This window comes from Pseudophryne corroboree, chromosome 3 (genome assembly GCF_028390025.1).
Source record: "Pseudophryne corroboree isolate aPseCor3 chromosome 3, aPseCor3.hap2, whole genome shotgun sequence".
Taxonomy (NCBI): Eukaryota; Metazoa; Chordata; class Amphibia; order Anura; family Myobatrachidae; genus Pseudophryne; species Pseudophryne corroboree.
Genome location: NC_086446.1, coordinates 457694174 through 457714845, shown reverse-complemented (window position 1 = coordinate 457714845; position 20672 = coordinate 457694174). Strand labels below are relative to the sequence as shown.

The 20672-nt window shown below is 43.1% G+C and overlaps 1 long non-coding RNA gene across 1 annotated transcript in view; it reads right to left on the bottom strand.

Annotated features, from left to right (window-relative positions):
* LOC135055983 (uncharacterized) overlaps positions 1-20672 on the bottom strand; it is a 184231-nt gene that overhangs the window by 48065 nt on the left and 115494 nt on the right. The window contains exons 2-3 of the long non-coding RNA XR_010243861.1: positions 16493-16561; positions 16208-16417 (exon numbers count right to left, since the gene is read on the bottom strand). This is a non-coding gene — a long non-coding RNA (uncharacterized LOC135055983). The remainder of the gene's footprint in view (positions 1-16207; positions 16418-16492; positions 16562-20672) is intronic.

The window sequence follows — 20672 nt, the reverse complement described above, 5'->3', positions numbered from 1 at the left end:
ACAGACAAGCACCAAAGATGAAGTTTTGACAACCTATGATATGGACACTTGATGAACTTTGCCATGGATCCCCAGTTTCCCTAGTATTTTAAACTCACGCTAGCCCAACATTTTTTTTGTAAATCTGATGGCACTGACAAAGCTATTTGCTCATGCCCAAGGAGCAATACAGCGCAAAGAAGACGACTCTCAACAGATACCGAACACAACTTCAACGACAGATGTACATTTCCCTGACATAGAATATCATTGCATTTTCCATAAGTGTTCTTTATCTTCATCTCTACAACCCTCAGGTAATGACACACATAGTCGATAGGGAATACAGGCACAGATATCAGCAACCACATACCTCCCCCATTCATGTATCATCAACTAAAATGTGCATCCCCATTTTGTTACAACTGAAAGCCGAAATGAGCTCGGTAGAGTTTGACAGCCCATCCACAGGCCCTTAGTACGGGATAAGAAGGAATTCAAATGTATACTTCGCAATACCTCGAAGCTTGATTTACCACACGTACGGCACGATGATACATGACCCTCCAAACATGGACTCATACACACATGCTTCTGCTTTCTCACTAGGTCACACCCTCTTCACACCTACTCCACTCTTCTTCCTTACCCCACCATAGAAATCAATTAACCCCTGACTTACATTTTTCTCCTTTTGAAATGTTTTAGAAGGTGGCAGTTATTATTGACTGCCAAAGGGTGGACTGTCAAAGTCAGAAAAATGTCTCTATGCACGTTGCCATATTTGCACCGCACACTGGTCTGCGCTGCGCATGCGTACGCTCTCCCGTGAAGGCGCATACCCGCAATAGCGTGCACCCGCGGGCGCACGGTATGCGTATTTACGGTAGAGTTTATGTAGTCGTAGCGTGCGACTCCTTCGTTACATATTTTCACAATTAATGTAGTTTGTAGATCATGGTCCCTTTGATAGTTTCTGAAAGTTTGGTTAATATAGAATGTCCCTGAGCTGAGGAATCCCTCTTTGTATTGTAGGAAGGGTCTAACAGGAGTCATGCAGCAGTGTTTGGTACCCATCGGAAGAGTATTTAATTAGCAATATTCCGGTGTTGGTTTGGAGCGTATTAATCGCTCGTGCGAATAGTTATGGACATAAGAAGTTTATGTCCATTCCTATTATTTACTCATACTCAGGTATGCGGCGGGAAACCTAGTTTCCCACCCACCTGAGCTGTTTGAAATCGTCACAGCCCACCTGTATGAATCAACCTATGACCTTTTGTTATGATACAGGGCCGAATTCCGACGTCCAATGGACAATGGGATTGTAGGGACTATGAGATTGCATTGTGTGTGGGGCATAAATAGGCAGGCCGACCATATCCAAACTCACTCTCTCATCAACGGTTTTCTGCTGATAACCGGGAGCTGGATATCGAGGCGCATGCGATCATACCCTTTGTGCGTAAGTTTCTCTCCGTAATCATTGTCTTACTGTGAGCCAATTTCTCTCATCTCTCTCTCTCTCTCTCCTTTCTCTTTTCTCTCACATCTCCCCTAGACTAGTATTGAATTGTATTAGATAGTATTGTATTTTGGTTAGGAAGTCTCTGTTATATTGTAGTGTATCATTTGTACTGTTATCCCCTTTTACAAGTATATTAGATATAATACAGTTAATAGGCTTTGGACCCTAAACCAGTATCTGTGTATTTCCTATAGTGTTAAGTGTTCACTTGAGCGTCGGTGACGCTCAAGCAGCTTTGTAGTTAGTCAGGTTACACAAGGTTGCACTTACACCCTGTATTCACATTAAGGTATTCTGTGTATTTCATTGGTATAAGGTTTAGACATAAAGGTATAGCGTTGTGAGCGTCTGCGCCGCTGGTGATCTCCTCGTGGTCTCGAGCGTCCGCTACGCCATAGCGAATCATTACTCTAGTCATAGCCCTTAACGTGCTGTCCTGTGATCGCTGGGCCGTGAGCGAACGTGACGCTTGAGCGTCTCGCCTACGGCTGAGCGATCGTTACGCAACCAGCGTACCCGTACGGTACTCCTTAAGTAAACAGCGTACAGTGTTCTTAGACTTCATAAAGGGTTGTTTATACGACAAAGGAATTTACAATTGTCATATGTAATAAAGTTTTACTTTCAAGGTGTGTGAGTTCTGTTTTTATTTAGGTATTTTTTTTGTAGTAGTACTACAGGTACCAGCGGGCCCGCTTTGCCACCGCATGCTGGTACTTGTGGTTCTCCAAGTACCAGCTTGCAGGGGAGGCTTGCTGGGACTTGTAGTACTGCTACAAAAAAACAATATTCTTATTTTTACACATGGCTATTAGCCCCCCATCCGCCGCCCTTGGATGGGGGGGACAGCCTCGGGCTTCACCCCTGGCCCTTGGGTGGCTGGAGGGGGGGACCCCTTGATTTAAGGGGTCCCCACTCCTCCAGGGTACCCCGGCCAGGGGTGACTAGTTAGTGATTTAATGCCAGGGCCGCAGGGACCTATATAAAAGTGTCCCCCGGCTGTGGCATTATCTCTCTGACTAGTGGAGCCCGGTGCTGGTGTTAAAAATACGGGGGACCCCTACGCTTTTTGTCCCCCGTATTTTTGGCACCAGGACCAGGCACAGAGCCCGGTGCTGGTTGTTAAAATATGGGGGATCCCCAGTCAATTTTCCTCCCATATTTTTGCAACCAGGACCGGCTCAAAGAGCCCGCGGCTGGTTGTGCTTAGGAGGGGGGACCCCACGCAATTTTTTTTTTCAGTTTTTACACTAGACGACCCTTTCCCATAGATAACCATGCACAGATCTCACTGATCCGTGCATGATTATCCAAACTCGCCAGGAAAAAGCAGGTCTATTTTTTTTGCTGCTTTTTTTAACGAATCGCAAAAAAAAACACCCGCACTTGAGCATTCAGAGACTAACACCCAAATACGAATTAATAGTGAATACCCGTGTTGTATGAAATAACAGCCGCATTTGACCGATGGTCTATTCATTCGTATTTCTGAACTTAGCCTTGAAAACCATTACGAATAGCCCAAACACTGCCGAGATTTGTGCTTAGTGAATTCCTGTGTTGGGACTTAGAAAAAAAAACACAAATCGGTCAAACTCGGATTATCAGTAAATATAGGCCCACGTCTTCAACCACCATCCACAGTTCCACAGTTCGTCATCTACAGTCTTGTCTTTCAAATCACAGTCCACAGTTCTTCGCCTCCAGCCACGTCTTTAACCACTATCCATAGTTCCGCAGTTCATTAATCACAACCTCGTCTTTCAAGCCACAACCCGCAGTTCTTTATCCGCAATTACGTTCCTTAACCATCGTGCTACAGCCTCAGTTCTCTACCTCAGCCCTGTACATAATAAATACTTTCCATTGACTCTCAAACCCCGCCTATGTTCTTCATTGCTCCGTGTCCCATGCGAAGGAACAATATCCAACCCCCTCATCTTGTTCATCCACAGCCTGCTACCTCCTCGGGCAAATCTCAGCTGCCGGATCCTCAAACTTTGCTAGACGTGACAGCAGTGAGGAGACCCCAAACGCCTTCACGATCAGGGCCGCCAGCAGGGAAATAGAGCTGGACACAGAGTAGGGGAGGAAGCAGGGCTGGTCAGCGAGCAGCACAATGATGTGTACCCGAGGGTAGTTCATCGGCTCCAGACCCATGTGAAAATACAGGCCCCGGCTCCTGTGGAGTGTGCAGGCCTCAACCCGCAAGGAGGCTGGAGCCCCCCACCCCGGCTCCGAGACCATGCACACTTGTTCCAGGGAGTAAGGGTGCTATACAAGGTGTGGTGGGAGCCAAATGTGGGCTAAACAGGGGCTAAATAAGGTTTTATGATAACCCTGGCCCGTAGCTTCACACAGGCACGTCTATCCTGCTTACTGGTCAGGCCACGCCCCCTATATATTCTAATTTAAGGTTAAAAAAAATTAAGATTTTATTTTTTTATGCAAATTATCTTTATTGGTTGACAGCACAGCCAAAAATAAACATAACATGCAATGTTAAGCAAAGTTTAGCATAACATAATACACCAAATCAGAGACAGTATACAAATGGCATATGTTGAACCTGTAATTTTACAACATCAATATAGATCTATACAAAGTACTCTAAAAAGTTGCGTACTTGTTAAAGAAGTACATCCAACAGATCCGAGGAAAGAACACTAGATGGAGAGAACAAAGAAAGGAAAAGAGAATTGAGAGAGAAAGGAAAGGAAGAGGGGAGAGAAATGTCTCATGGTTAGGAGATAAAGGGCTTGAGCAAGGGTCAAACAGCCCTCTGGCATCTCCAACATTAGGAACTCCTGAAAACATTTTGGCTAAAACATTTGCCCATCTATACCATCGTGAGAATACCTTATACTGTAGTGTGTTTTTCATGATTAGCATGTTTGAGGAACTGAAAAAAGGGGTTTTAAGAATTTCTGACCAGTCATCCTGTTGAACTAATCCCTGTAAATCAGCTTTCCAAGTAGACATAAAGTTTGGCCTAGTGGAAAAAAGGTGATTAATAACAATTGTGTAGATGTCAGATAAGGGATGTGGAGGGTACGATGAGGTTGTACACATATTCTCAGAGTGTGTCCCCAGTTATATGCTGCAGTATTGTCTAAACTGATCAAAAAGTGTTTAATTTGAAGATATTTCCATATTTCTTTATTTGCTAAATTCCATTTGGCTGGAATGGAAAAAAACAACTGATAACACCACAAGAGTCAAGAAGTTGGCTTATTTTTAAAACCCCCCTGTAAGCGCCAAATTCGGAAAAAAGTGGAAGGGGACACCAGGAGGAAAAGCTGAAAAATAAATAAAGGAGTTGACGGAGATGGAGATAATAAAGGTTGGTTGCACAACTGTCTCCAGCAAGATACAGTAGGGCCTAAGAGAGGGTGAGAAACTGACGAGAGCGTCAAAAACCAAGGAAACTCAGGATTGAGCATGGGGAGGGAGGCCGCTTCAATGTCGACCCATTGTTTCCTACCTGATAGTCGGCTCCAAGCCGTTACTCTTGTACAGAGCACTGTCTGATAATATGTAAGAAAATGGGGTAGTTGCATGCCCCCCTGGTGTTTCCTCCTATATAGAATCTCATGCTTGAAATGGGGTCTACCATCTGCCCATACAAAGTCCCTCACAATCCGATGAAGTTCAGTAAACCACGAGTTTGCAATTGCAATAGGAATTGTTTGCAGAAGATAAAGTACCCTAGGTATTATTATTATTATTCAATTTTATTTATAAGGCGCCACAAGTGTTTCGCAGCGCCGTACAAAGGACAGTACAGGGAGACAATACTTAGCATTACAGTAAATAAATAACAAAAATAGAGTACAGGTAACAAGGAGCACCACAATTCTCAAGACATTATACAGCTAAGATGTAAGTAGTGAGGGAGTGATCATCGTACTACTAGGGGCTGGTGGCCATAGATGGAGATGAGCCTTTACCAGCAGGAGAAAAAGCGGTAAAGATGGTCGCTGAGTAGGGGAGAGCTGTGAGTGAAATGTGTCGAGAAGAGGGCTTAGATAACAAGAGGAAAGAGGGCCCTGCTCTGAAGAGCTAACAATCTAGTGGGAAGGGTCGACAGATGACATGAGGTGCAAGTAAGCGGGAGGTAGCCTGATGGCAGGAGCGGCCTCAGGACTCGGTTATGCGTCGGGAGGGTATGCTTTGATGAACAGGTGGGTTTTTAGTGCCTGTTTGAAGATTTGCAAGATGGGGGAGAGTGTAATGGAGTGGGGGAGTGCATTCCACTGAAGGGGTGCAGCACGGGCATAGGTAGTACATTCATTTTAATAACACTCGTTTCTCCCCATCCACGAGATTCTCAATGAATGCCAGGCATAAAGATCAATCCGCAGTTTAGCTAATAAAGGCGTATAATTTGCAGAGAAAATCTGTGAGAGGTCTTAACATATGAAAACACCTAAATATTTAATCTGTGTCAGATGCCACATAAAATAGGAGACTGTATGATCTGTAGAGTTGATTCATCCACTGTAAGATTTAGAGCGCCAGTGATATAGACAAATTCACTTTAAAATTAGATAATGCGTCAAACCGATGAAACTCTGTAAATAAGCTAGGAATAGACGTTAGAAGGTTGGTAACTATTGCCATCGGCAAAAATCGCTCATTTGTATTATTTGCCATCTACTTGCAAAACCTTTACATTTGTATTCTGCTGAATGGCTCAAGCCTCCTTACATAAAACAAATACTAGTGGGGATAATGGACAGCCCTGGCGAGTACCATTAAAGATCTTCACAGGATCCATTATTTTTACAGGCAGAAGGGAAAGTATAAAGAGCTCTGGTCTTATGAATACCCCTTGGACCAAGACCCAGATATTCCAGTACACCCAGTAAGAAGTCCCATTTCACCCTGTCAAATGCCTTCTCAGCATCTGTGGATATGAAAATGGCTGTTACGCAAGCCCAGCAATCCTCTAGTGTCCTGCGTACAGATGTAGCCACCTTTATCTTGACCGATTCTCCGCCTAGACGGACGTTTAGTCACGCTAAGGCGATAGCTTAGATTGCTGAGTTTAATCACAGGCAGGCGCGTTGAGGCGATTCTAGATACTCAGCATGCATTACACATCTCCACCACTGGGTGGCTAATGCTCCACTAATCCAGTACTTTAAATCGTATAGCAGCGGATTGATCTACAGCTCTGGCAAATAGTCAGTGATGACAGTAATGTAAATAGATGGTGACCAATGGTCAGACGGTGAGAGTTCTCAATATAAATAAATAGTTTATACAGACACAAACGAACATGTTAACACACTTGTGTATGCAGACGCAAGCTTGTGTATGGAGACGCAACTTATTGTTTAAAAGGAAGTATGTACAATACATAAACAACGTGCTTTTGAAATACATGTACAGTATGAGCGTCCGAGTTCACGTGACATTCACTTTGTTATCATTTTTTTTATTTGTTATACATTCAATGGAAGGGTGCACACAGGTTTCATATAAATCTTATCTTGTAACCTGATCAGAACTCCCTACCTGTCTACTGCATGAACTGTGCAGGCTCCCAGGGGGGAATGGGAAAGTGGGATGGGGGTTGGGCGAGGCAGTGGAAAATACCGTGGTCAAAGAACGGGACAATGCTGAAGGAGCGTCAGAATCCCCTAGCTAAAATACACAGGGTCGATGGGGATAAGTGAGGTCTATGCACATAACGATACACCAGACCCCATCGCATCACAAAGTGACAAAATGTCTGAGGCACATGAACCCCCGCCTTGTAGCATTATGTGCATAGACCTCGCTTAACCCTATCGCCCCTGTGTGTTTTAGTTAGGGGATTCCGACGCTCCTTCAGCAATGCCCCGAAGCCTGCAAAACCTATGCCGTCACTCGCTCCATAGCTGAGTGCTGACACAAGGTGGATGTTCATGTGCCTTGGATATTTTGTCACTTTGCGATGCGATGGGGTCTGGGGTATCGTTAAGTGCATAGACCTCGCTTATCCCTATCGACCCTGTGTATTTTAGCTAGGGGATTCTGACGCTCCTTCAGCATTGCCCCGTGACCTACAAAATCTGTGCTGTTACTTGTTCCATAGCCGAGGGCCTCCTTGGGGCAAGGAGTCACAGGCGGTAGCCATTTCAATTGAGTCTGCCCTGCTGCAGAATTGTATGTGTACCGTATGGTGCATAGAACCTTAACAGTACAACCGCTCCTGCAGCTTTGCCCTGGTTTATGTGAATAACTCCCTCCCTATCTACTGCATGACCTGTGCAGGCTCCCAGAGGGGAAGGGCGATGGGCTAGCGGGAGGTGGTGGAAAATACCGTGCTTTTGAAATGCAAGTACTGTATGAGTCCGAGTCCCCAGTATGTTCTTCTAGTGTACTAATTAGCACGAACAGCTTGTAACGTACAGTGGCAAGTTTAATCTTTCTATGTATAATGGAGAGATAAAAGCTCCTCCCTAAGTTCCTAGATGCCAAATCACCGTCCTTAGTATCTCTGTACAGTATGTTCTACTAGTGTACTAATTAGCACGAACAGCTTTTAACTGGATGCCAAATCACCGTACTTAGTATCTCTGTACAGTATGTTCTATATTAGGGTACTAATTAGCACGAACAGCTTGTAACGTACAGCGGCAAGTTTAATCTTTCTATGTATAATGGAGAGAGATAAAAGGTCCCCAGTAAGTCCCTGGATGCCAAATCACCGTACTTAGTATCTCTGTACAGTATGTTCTATTAGGGTACTAATTAGCTGTTCGTGCTAATTAGTACCCTAATAGAAAATACTATACAGAGATAATAAGGATGGTGATTTGGCAACCAGGAATTTAGGGAGGAGTTTTTATCTCTCTATATTATACATAGAAAGATTAAACTTGCCACTGTACGTTACAAGCTGTTCCTGCTAATTAGTACACTAGTAGGACATACTGTACAGAGATACTAAGTACAGTGATTTGGCATCCAGGAACTTAGGGAGGAGCTTTTATCTCTCTTCATTGTAATATTTCTAAGTATAATGGAGAGAGATAAAAGCTCCTCCCTAAGTTCCTGGATGCCAAATCACTGTCCGTAGTATCTCTGTACTGTAGATGGATCATATACAGGTTGAGTATCCCTCATCCAAAATGCTTGGGACCAGAGGTATTTTGGATATGGGATTTTTCCGTATTTTGGAATAATTGCATACCATAATGAGATATCATGGTGATGGGACCTAAGTTTAAGCACAGAATGCATTTATGTTTCATATACACCTTATACACACAGCCTGAAGGTCATTTTAGCCAATATTTTTTATAACTTTGTGCATTAAACAAAGTGTGTCTACATTCACACAATTCATTTATGTTTCATATACACCTTATACACACAGCCTAAAGGTCATTTAATACAATATTTTTAATAACTTTGTGTATTAAACAAAGTTTGTGTACATTGAGCCATCAGAAAACAAAGGTTTCACTATCTTACTCTCACTCAAAAAAGTCCGTATTTCGGAATATTCCGTATTTCGGAATATTTGGATATGGGATACTCAACCTGTACTGTATGCTGTACTATTTGCGTCTGTACCGTATATACTGTATTAAATAATGCAGCGTAATGAGTATTTACTGTATTAAATAATGCAGCGTAATGAGTATTTACTGTATGCAGCGTAATGAGACGCCTTAGTAAAGTAGTCCTTATTATATATTTCAGTATTGTATTTTACGGGAGACCACACGCATGCACAGTGGTGATTGTAAAAAGCGACATCTGGTGGATGATCGCAGGTATTACACGTAAAGGTAACGCCAAACGTTCTGTCTGCCTCCATGCGATTAGGTACGCCTCTCTGTGACTAGGCGCGCCTCCCTACGCCCCGGTACGCTGCGTATGCTCGATCGGGACAAATGCTTCAGCCAGTCAAGATAAAGGTGGCTACATCTGTACTAAAGCTTCACCTTTAGCAGCTGCCTTTCCTAGGTGGATTAGGTCTACCCGGTACTCAGATACCCCCAGTCTTAATGTGGACAAGGGAAATATTGGAGGCTGGGCAAGTGCAAGGAAAATATGCTGGAGTAGACACCCACCTGGCACGGAGTGGGTTAAGGCTGGACAGACGGGCACACACACTAGACAAGGACTGGACTGGCAGGTACTCGTGAATAGAAATACATTGGGGATAAACCCCTGGTGTCCCCCAGCACACCGAGCTGTACATGTACCAAGACATGAAAGACTATATATAAAATCTGCACCATTACATTCCTATTTAGTGTTGTATATATACTGCATATGGTTGCCAGGGCAATGCTTGCGTTTCACGGGTGCTAGTGCGTGCTCCGTCCGGATATTGGTGGCGAAGCCGGCCACGCTGTACGTGATCACGGCATGGATGTCAGGCAATTGAGTGAGAGCAGCCGCACAGTGTCTCCCGGTGTTAAAAGCCATTTTTCTGCTTACCCGGGTTGTCATGGTGACGGCTGCTCTCGGCCTTGCTATGAGGGTCCCTTCCGGACATGAAGCGTTGTGCCTGACACGTCACGTCACTTCCGGTCGTGATGCATGTTTCCGGCCCTTGTGTCCACACACCTGCGCTGGTAACACTTGCAGGTGAGTTCTGTTTAGGATCATTAGTTAGGTATAAATGTTTGGTGACATTATGTTGGTTGTCCATGATGAAGGTGCTTGTACAGCACCGAAACGGCTGTTGACCATTCAACTTTTCGACTGGTGGCAGGCATTATGGTCTGGTAAGAATTGGCCACCCTACATGGCATCTTTTTGTGAAAGTTTCTTACAATATCTTTAACCATGCCTCCGGTTATTTGTCTGCTTTGTGCACTTTATTCTTCTATATAAAAACTTTTTGCATTTATCTGGAGGTGCTGGTTCTTTGTATCGAATTATATATATATATATATATATATATACATACATACATACATACATATAATAGAAATCCTACCCCCTCCCTGTCATGCACCTGAGCTGTATTTCCTTATTGATTTGAGCAACTTACATTTTGTTCTGTTAGTATGAGGGGCATGGATGGGACCAGTGTTTGGAGGGTATGCTGGTCTCTGTAGTGCCATTTGGAGATCCCGGGGGTATCTTCAGGTGAGTTAGCTCTCAATTCGGATACATTTGCTCAAATGCCATTATTATGTGGCATTGATATATTACCCGGAAGGGTTGTTGTTTTTATTATTAGTACCTGCGGCGGGTCTGGGGTGCGGTTCCCCCTGGAATGGTGGGGCTGGGCTGCTTTGGGGTAGCACACTGTGAGATCTTATTTAGCACCCCCTTAGCACATTTACTAATCCTTCTAGTCTTTTACTTACACTTTCACTAGTATATTAATTTTTGGATATAGATTTTGTTTTCCTTTATTAACATATACTAACACTTTACCTTCTCGCGTTGTGCTGCCCTGGGGTTAGCTGGCCTTTGCCAGTTTGTGGGGTTCTACACCCCAGGCCCAGACCTAGAGTATGGGACCACCAGCATCAGAGGAGCCTTGTCGGGGCCTGGTGGCTTATGATACGTTTGTAAACTGTATGTAACTAAGACCTCTGGATTTCTATTTTATATATATAAATATATATATATATATATATATATATTATATACAGATTCTTGTGGCAGCACTCCCAATGTACCTTTAACTTTTCCGGTGCCCTCCTAGGTACCCCAGAGCGAGGTCCAACATAGACAGAGCATGAACGGCGGCACTCGGTCAATAATTCAAACAGGATGCAGGAGTAATGCAACAACGTTTCGGGGTTTTATTGTCCACCCTGTCCTCAGGTTCAATACATAAAAAAAGAAACATACCTTATATACCCGTCCGCGTGCAGGCGCCCACCGATGACGTCACCACTCGGCGCCACGTTGTCAGGACAACATGATATACACAAATAATATGCAGCTATGGACCTCATATCCAGCAGATACACATATTAAAATTACGTCTGAAGTAACAGACATAAAAGCAATCGAACATGACAAAGTATACAAAAGCATACAATAGATGTTAAAAACGAAGCTATAATATATGAACATGCCTAATAGTCAAACGACGCATGCCGCTCATCAACCCAATACATATATAAAGCTGATACACAGGCCTAGAGGCATTATCACCTATTGATACAAAAAGCAGTGTAAACCTGGATTCTCATTTAAGCCATTTGGGGCAAGAGTACACAATTCATGAATCCATTTTGCTTCCTTACGTAACAGTCTTACTGACCTATCACCACCCTGTACACGTACAGGCTCATGATCAATAATCATGTATCTCAAACAAGATACATTGTGTTTGGCCATCAAAAAATGCCGTGCGACAGGCTGATCACTGCAGCCTGCCGCTAAGGCATTTCTAATGGATAATTTGTGATTAGAAATGCGCTATCTCAATGTGCGATCAGTCTTGCCGACATAATTGAGTCCACACGGACATATAATTATGTAGACAATGAATTTGGTTGTGCAGATCACCCTATGTTGAATTCTATAACGGCGTCTACTATGAGGATTACAGAAATATGTACCCACATTTAATGCTCTACAAGTGGTACAATTTAAGCATCTGAAACATCCTTTCTTCAATGAGAGAAAAGTATTCTGTTCACTTTGTGCTGCATTAAGACAGGTTATATCAGCTTTAACAATCCAGTCCCTGATGTTTTTGCCCCTAGTATATGATGGCATAAGAGCTGTTTCACTGAGACTCAAAGACTTATCTGTCCCTACAATAGGCCATAATTTCTTGGCCGTGTGGCTAATAGCTTTACTATGGACATTATAATGATTGATCCATGGCAACTTCTTATTAGTATTTTCACCATTCTTGCCCAATAGTAGATCATCTCTATTTCTTTCCAATGCTTTGGTTTTGGCTTGTAGTAGTGGTCCCAATTCATAACCTCTTTGCTGGAATTTCACAATCATTTCATCAATTTGTTTAATGGCTGCAGCATTATTACTACAAATGCGAACAGCCCGCACAAATTAAGAGTATGGTAACCCATATTTAAGAGGCTGTGGGTGAAAGCTGTCAGAATGCAGCAACGTGTTCCTATCAGTGGGTTTGTGGTACAGCTCAGTTAGAACATGACTGTCCTCAATTTTGACTAATACATCCAAATAATTTACGCTTACAGTACTGATGTTATACGTGAATTTTAAAGGGTGACAGGTCAAATTATGTATTTCAATGCATTCAATAAACTTCTCACGTGTACCATATCAAATGATGAACACGTCATCGATGTATCGAACAAAAAAATGAATACATTCAGAAAAACTCGTATTCTGGAAGAATATCTCCTGTTCTGCTACAAATATGTACGCATTAGTGTACGATGGGGCCACATTGGACCCCATCGCACAGCCTGATGTTTGCAGATAAAACCTACCGTCAAACACAAAGTAATTGTGCGTAAGCACTATTTCCAACAAGTCTAAGTGCTCAGATGCCATTATCATGTGGCATTATGTTATATTACCCGGAAGGGTTGTTATTATTATTATTAGTACCTGGGGCGGGTCAGGGGTGCGGTTCCCCCTGGATTGGTGGGACTGGGCTGCTTTGGGGTAGCACACTGCGAGTTCTTATTTACCACCCCTTAACACATTTACTAATCCTTCTGGTCTTTTAATTACACTTTCACTAGTATATTAATTTTTGTATATAGATTTTGTTTTCCTTTATTAACACATACTAACACTTTACCTTCTTGCGTTGTGCTGCCCTGGGGATAGCTGGCCTTTGCCGGTTTGTGGGGTTCTACATTGTATGTAAACTGTATGTAATTAAGACCTCTGGATTTCTATTATATATATATATATATATATATATATATAGTATTGCAAAGGTGCGGCACTCATGCTTGTCTCATAAAGAAATGGACATCTGTCCGCAATTCTTCTTCAACGTTTCAATTTATTTGTCAAATTGTCATCAGGAAATAATACAATTACAAACAAGTACATTTATATATACATACCGTGCAAGGATCAGGACCCAGTCAGGTGGGAAAATCACCCACGCCGCCGGTGTGTGAGTCACTCTGACGTCATTAACAATGGACCACCAAAGGTCAATTATGACGTCAGTATGAATACGATTGCTATAGCAACCATAAGCAATGTTCATACATAGAATTCATTTATAAGAATTAAAAAACCACTACACCGACCACAAAAAACATAAAACATATACAATATACTAAAACTACACTTATATCAAATGAATGCAGCAGTCATTTACGGATAATGGCAAGTTAGCAGCGGAGAACAAAACTTATCTTCAGAAGCAAGATATATTTAAACGAAACATTTGTATTCAACAATCTGTTACAATTGTCTTTATCACTCAGATAAATTAATCATGTGACCTTAGATGGTAACAAAAGATAATTACTGAATAATATATTACACAATACCTGCAATTTGGATTGAAACACCGCACTCTACTTATGAATAACATACACCCAATTAGGATTAACCCTTTGCGGTATTATTATCAATCAAGCCTATATCACGATAGAGCTACTCATTACTGAACACATATAGGTCATAAGCTCCAGAATTTTACCGTAAACTCGAGTATATAATACATTCGTTTAACCCTTTGGGAGATATGACATTTAGGCGGTGTATCCATCTCGCCTCCAGACGTAACAGTTTTAATGATCTATTACCTCCCCGTACACAAGGTAAAACCGTGTCAATCATTCGGTATCTCAGGCTTGTCAACGAATGGTGTTTTTCAGCAAAGTGACGCGCTACTGGCTGGTCACTGTGAAAACAGATACAACAGGATTAAATAAAAAATCAGGCATTTTTGGCCACAGTAAGAATGGCTGTTTTAAATGTACATGTGTAACGTGCCAGTTTCTGTTGACTGGAGATGTATTCTACCACCCTCACACTGGAAAACCGTACAGAATTCGATATCACTTTACATGTAATTCTAGCTTTGTAATTTATCAAATTGTGTGTTCTTGCGGCCTTAGCTATATAGGCAAGACTGAATCGAAATTTAAGGAACAAATGGGGAATCATAGAACAGCAATCCGGGCAGCAATTGCCTCAGGGACTAGTGACCAGCCAGTAGTGCGTCACTTTGCTGAAAAACACCATTCGTTGACAAGCCTGAGATACCGAATGATTGACACGGTTTTACCTTGTGTACGGGGAGGTAATAGATCATTAAAACTGTTACGTCTGGAGGCGAGATGGATACACCGCCTAAATGTCATGTCTCCCAAAGGGTTAAACGAATGTATTATATACTCGAGTTTACGGTAAAATTCTGGAGCTTATGACCTATATGTGTTCAGTAATGAGTAGCTCTATCGTGATATAGGCTTGATTGATAATAATACCGCAAAGGGTTAATCCTAATTGGGTGTATGTTATTCATAAGTAGAGTGCGGTGTTTCAATCCAAATTGCAGGTATTGTGTAATATATTATTCAGTAATTATCTTTTGTTACCATCTAAGGTCACATGATTAATTTATCTGAGTGATAAAGACAATTGTAACAGATTGTTGAATACAAATGTTTCGTTTAAATATATCTTGCTTCTGAAGATAAGTTTTGTTCTCCGCTGCTAACTTGCCATTATCCGTAAATGACTGCTGCTTTCATTTGATATAAGTGTAGTTTTAGTATATTGTATATGTTTTATGTTTTTTGTGGTCGGTGTAGTGGTTTTTTAATTCTTATAAATGAATTCTATGTATGAATACTGCTTATGGTTGCTATAGCAATCGTATTCACACTGACGTCATAATTGACCTTTGGTGGTCCATTGTTAATGACGTCAGAGTGACTCACACACCGGCGGCGTGGGTGATTTTCCTGCCTGACTGGGTCCTTATCCTTGCACGGTATGTATATATAAATGTACTTGTTTGTAATTGTATTATTTCCTGATGACAATTTGACAAATAAATTGAAACGTTGAAGAAGAATTGCGGACAGATGTCCATTTCTTTATGAGATAAGCATGAGTGCCGCACCTTTGCAATACTATGGAATCCACACCGTGAGGGTACCAGCGATAGATATCTGAAAAGGCTTACAGGGAGTGCCGGACCGCAGCATCCATATATATATATACACACAATACATTGGTCAAGGCAGTCAGTGGTTTGGCCAAAACGTTAACTAATATAGTGGACTAACATGTACACATTAACAATGTTATTGAAATTTTTAAGGTGCCCTGTGTTTTGAAGTGTTATTTTTGCCCATGTCAAACAATTGTTTTTTTTTTTAATTTTGTTTTGTTTTTTTAGTTTGCAAAAAAACAACTGCGAAAATGTGTTGATATGGGCAACATCAAATTTGACAATTAACCTTCTAAAAATACGTTAACACCATCTACTTGTAGTTGTTTATTATTGCAAGTATGAGTGGTCATTTTGTGTTTTGTTTTTACAGTACTAACAGTGATGTAGATGTATAAACCTGGAGAAGGCATAAGGAAGTGAGAAACCAGTGATATGTGCAAGGTGCTAAAGGCACCAGGCAAGCTGCTCCAAAATGTACATTAACAGTTGTGTTTATTTTGTACTGCTGCCTTTAGCATCTTGCACATAACAGTGTTTTTTCACTACCTTATGCCTTCTCCAGGTTATTAAATCTACTTCACTGTTTTTTAACTTATTTACACATAAATTTTAGGTTTACTCACCAGACAACTGTGGGGATTGTGGATCCTCACTTTGGGGGCTGGCCAAAAGAGCGAGTGGTGGCACGACAGACACTGCGGAGATGCGCCGTTGGGGTGGTGATGCTGGTGCTGGAGCTTGAGCCTCAAGACGGGGCCTCTTGTGTGGCCTCGGAGCCACAGTAACCGAGCCCTGTGATGGGCGCCTTAGTGGAGGCGGATTAGACGAAGAACCTGTGTGATAAGATCTTCGTTATCATTTTGTGTTTCTATGTGTTTGCAGAATATGTGGTTACAGTTAAATCTTACCTGCATTCCCACCATCTGCAGCTCTAGGCAGTGTTGGATGTGGCCTGGCTGTGCTGCTTCTCTGGCGTACTGTAGAAAGATGAAAAATGTCGATATGAACATACTCTTTGGTTGATATGTTTATGCCAATTACTTATTGGGATGTAAACATATGTGGTACCTGCTGTGACTTAAACTAAGCGATGCTTAGCCTTGAATGCATGACTACATTGGGTGTGTATACTTTAAATGCAAAACAAAATCACCAAACAATATATACACAAAGGCAAATAATGCACAATATTATAATACTTAAGACACATACGTCGTAGCATTACACAGCCACAATATTGCATGCTCAGTTACCAATTTTAGACGCTAACAATAATACAGTAGCCACAAATATCTGCACTAAAATGAAATCATCAAACTTACAAATGCATGCAAATACACATCATCAACACAAATGATAACCCTGAACAACACAAAATAAGCATACATCCATTGAAAATAATATTATATGAAAACATATGCATAAAACACAGTAATCACACTTCATTAAAAAACACCGACTAACATTTACTTGGAAAAGCAGACACCAGAAAAAGGTCAACACAACCAGAAACATTGACAATACATAATGCAAAAAAAAACAGAATTAAGAGTAACACTACATCAGCCCTGGCCAACCTGTGTCTCTCCAGATGTAGTGAAACTACACATCCCAGCATGCCCGCCAACACATTTGGCATTCACTAAGATCAAAACTGTGGCAAGGCATGATGGCACTTGTCGTTTTACAACAGCTGGAGAGCCACAGGTTGCCCAGGCCTGCACTACATCACCAACACATTAGAAGAAATAACCAAATAACAAACACAATTAGCGCAAAGACATTTCACACAACTAAGGACAAAGCACAGATGTTTCAAATAATGACAAAAAATGATAAAACTCACCATCCTGCCTTGGCCGATCCGAATCCCGGACATGAGTTGCACAAACCACTTCAAACGGAATCAGCGTACGAACAAGCTCCTCCCAATCTCTATAAGACGCTCGGAAGGGGTGTACACCCCCGGTTTGGCGGGCAGATTTTGCCTCCTTCGCCATCTTCGCCTTCACACGGCGCTTGATGTCGTAGAAGCGCTTACGACAGGTGTCCTCGGTCCGCCTCACCACACCCTCACTGTTCACAGCCGCAACGACCTTCCCCCACAGAACAGTCTTCCTGCGTGTCGACACCTTTGCAGCATCAGACCCAAACAACTGGCGATGATGCCTCATCAGCTCCCGCACCAGAGCCATATTTTCAGCGTAACTGAACTTAACATTGCGGCCCGTCTTTGTAGTGGTGCGTGGCTGCGGAGCCACAACACCATCACTATCACTATTAGTGGAAGCCGCTGCAGCAACCTCCCCCTCCTCCTCACTAACCTCCTCCCTCTCACTCACCTCCTCCACCTCACTAACCTCCTCCCTCTCACTCACCTCCTCCACCTCACTCACCTCCTCCACCTCACTCACCTCTGACTGGGACATAATCAGGATAAACAACAAATAACACTGAGAAAAGAAAACAAATAACACACTCCTCCACTACCACTACACACCACACACACACTCACTCACTCACTCACTCACTCACAAACAATGACAATAGACGTAAAAAAAAAAACAAAGACAAAAAACTAGACAGACTTTTAAATAACTACACAACTAGTATGACAAGAATACTTACACACACAGTACAGCACTCAACAATCGCAAAACTCCGCCTCAAATCCTCCACAAACTCCACAAAACTCACCAACTCCTAACACACCTTCCTCTCTCCTCTCCACTAGCTAAACCCACGAGGTGTGGCCGGTTTGGGGCGTTTTTATAGTAATGTGCACAGACACTCCTCCATCACGAATCAAACCAATCACGGACGAGTGACAAAAACGAAACTTAGGAAAAAAACGCGTCAGTGAACGGACAAACACTGCCGTAACAGAAATGTGACGCAGTCGTAACAAAAACCTCAGAACACGGCCGACAAACCTCTAAATCGGCCGCATTATACCTAAAAAAAATACGAATGACATCGACATCGGACAACAGGAAAAAAATAAATATGACAGCTTAGTAAATGAGGCGTAACAAATTCAAAAAGTTGCACAAATACACTTTCGATGTCATTCGTGATGATTCTCACTCCAAATCGGTACTAATACGAATCTTAGTAAATATACCCCAGAATGGGATCAGGATTGGATAAGACACATTTATCAACTGGTACATAAGTAACAAAGAATGCTCCAGGCCAGTGGATGTTACTCCTGGCAACCACAGTAACAGACACAAAGAAGCAATACTACTGTTGGGAGATGTTGACAGTGGCAGGACTGCTAGGTACTCGGGAGGTGATTACTGTTTAATATCCAATGAATAATACAATGTACACCTACCAATAGCACATGGAACAGAGACACAAACAATTAATTGATTGCAGGAACACACGATAGGGGTTCTGCAAAGCTGCAGCTGAGGAAGAAAGGAAGACAGTAAGCACACAAAGTTAGCCTCCCACACAAAGGAAGACAATAAAGGTACTGCCAGGCTGCAGCTGTGAGGAACCCGGACGACCTTTTGTACTGTCTACTTTTTTATGTTGACCTTTTGACCATGTCGACCTAATATCTGTCTAACATGTGGTGTCTATCTATTGGCTGTCTAACGAGACACTGTCTATCATCCCACATCCGGCAAAATCAACCTTGTTTTGCCATGTAAATGATTGCCACTTTTAAAAAAAACAGGAGGACTCTCCCAAAATCTTTAACTTTCTGATTCTCACACCCTATTACATTTTCCCATGCCTTTGTTAGAAATAACTGCAAGGAGAGTACACACACACACAATATGGTAATGTGCAGTGTGTAACTGAGAACAGTATGTGCCAATAAGCCTGCACAAATACAATAACTTGTAATGTGGGCAAAGTAAACCCTGTACACATCAGTATCTAAGAGTTACTATAGAAAGAAAGGTATAGGGAAAGAAATATAATGTACAGCAAGAAAAGTACAGACAGCAGAACCAGCATAAGTCACATACAATGCAGAAATACAATTTAACTGCAGTGGGCACTGATATAAGCACCGCTGTGCATAACCTGTCTCCAAGGAGAGGTATACAAGGTGATCAAACCCAGCGTTCCCGGAGACCTGCAGAGCTTCTGTAATGGCTGCCCAGCGTCTCTGTGATGAAGGAGGGTGAAGGATGAGCAGCCCAGGGTGGGAAGACCTCAGTGGAATGGCGCTGCCATTCCCCTGCAACTCCTTGCTGTCATTCACCAGCGGTTCCCATGCCAATATAAAAACATCTCACAGTCACGAAGGAGACGCGCGGCGGCCATCTTGCCGGATTCCGCTGAGGTCCCCGGCCGCCCCCGCTGCCTTCCGACGGTCGAAGCGGCCTCTGGGCGCCCTCGAACCCGACGGGTGAGTCCTCACGCGGCCCGCTGCCTATCGCGGGACCCGCGATTCCTCTTCCTCACCCCTGCGAGCAACAGCCTGTCCGAGGCCGGCGGCACAGGACTCCTGGGCCTCCTACGACACGGCATCCTGAGCCATATACCCAGAGGGAGCCCACGCTCTGGAGGCACGGATTCGCCTACCCCTCACCCTCTCCCCGCATTAAATCCCTGGTCCCCCGCACCTCTTGGGATCCTGCTGCACGCAGCAACAGTCCCTCCTAATATTTCCACATTTGCGATCAGTGGAAGGAAGGCCTCCATTACTGGGCCGCATTCACAGCTGGTCCCCACTGTCGCTCTCACCCAGCCTGCAGTGGTGGTGCCTCCCTGTCAAATACAGGCACTCCCCGCTCCCTAGGACACCCTGCCCAGTTCTCCACGGGCCTACAAGACAGGATAGCGGCCTGTCCTACCTTGTACACACCTGGCTGCCCCCCTCACTAACTGTGGTGCCCGCTCCTGGGGAGCCAGCGTTCACTCGACCGCCCCGAGCCCGGCGGATAACCGCGAAGATAGCTGCAGTCCCACAGTGCGGGTGTATAGATAGCCCTTACCCCACCTGCCCACCGCAAGAGCGACCTGCAAGTGTGACCTGCACTCTATTACCAAACCAAGCTTCTCTCCCCGCTCGCTGAGCCACATGGTGCTCATGGCTCCTTAAGCATAATGACCACGAAG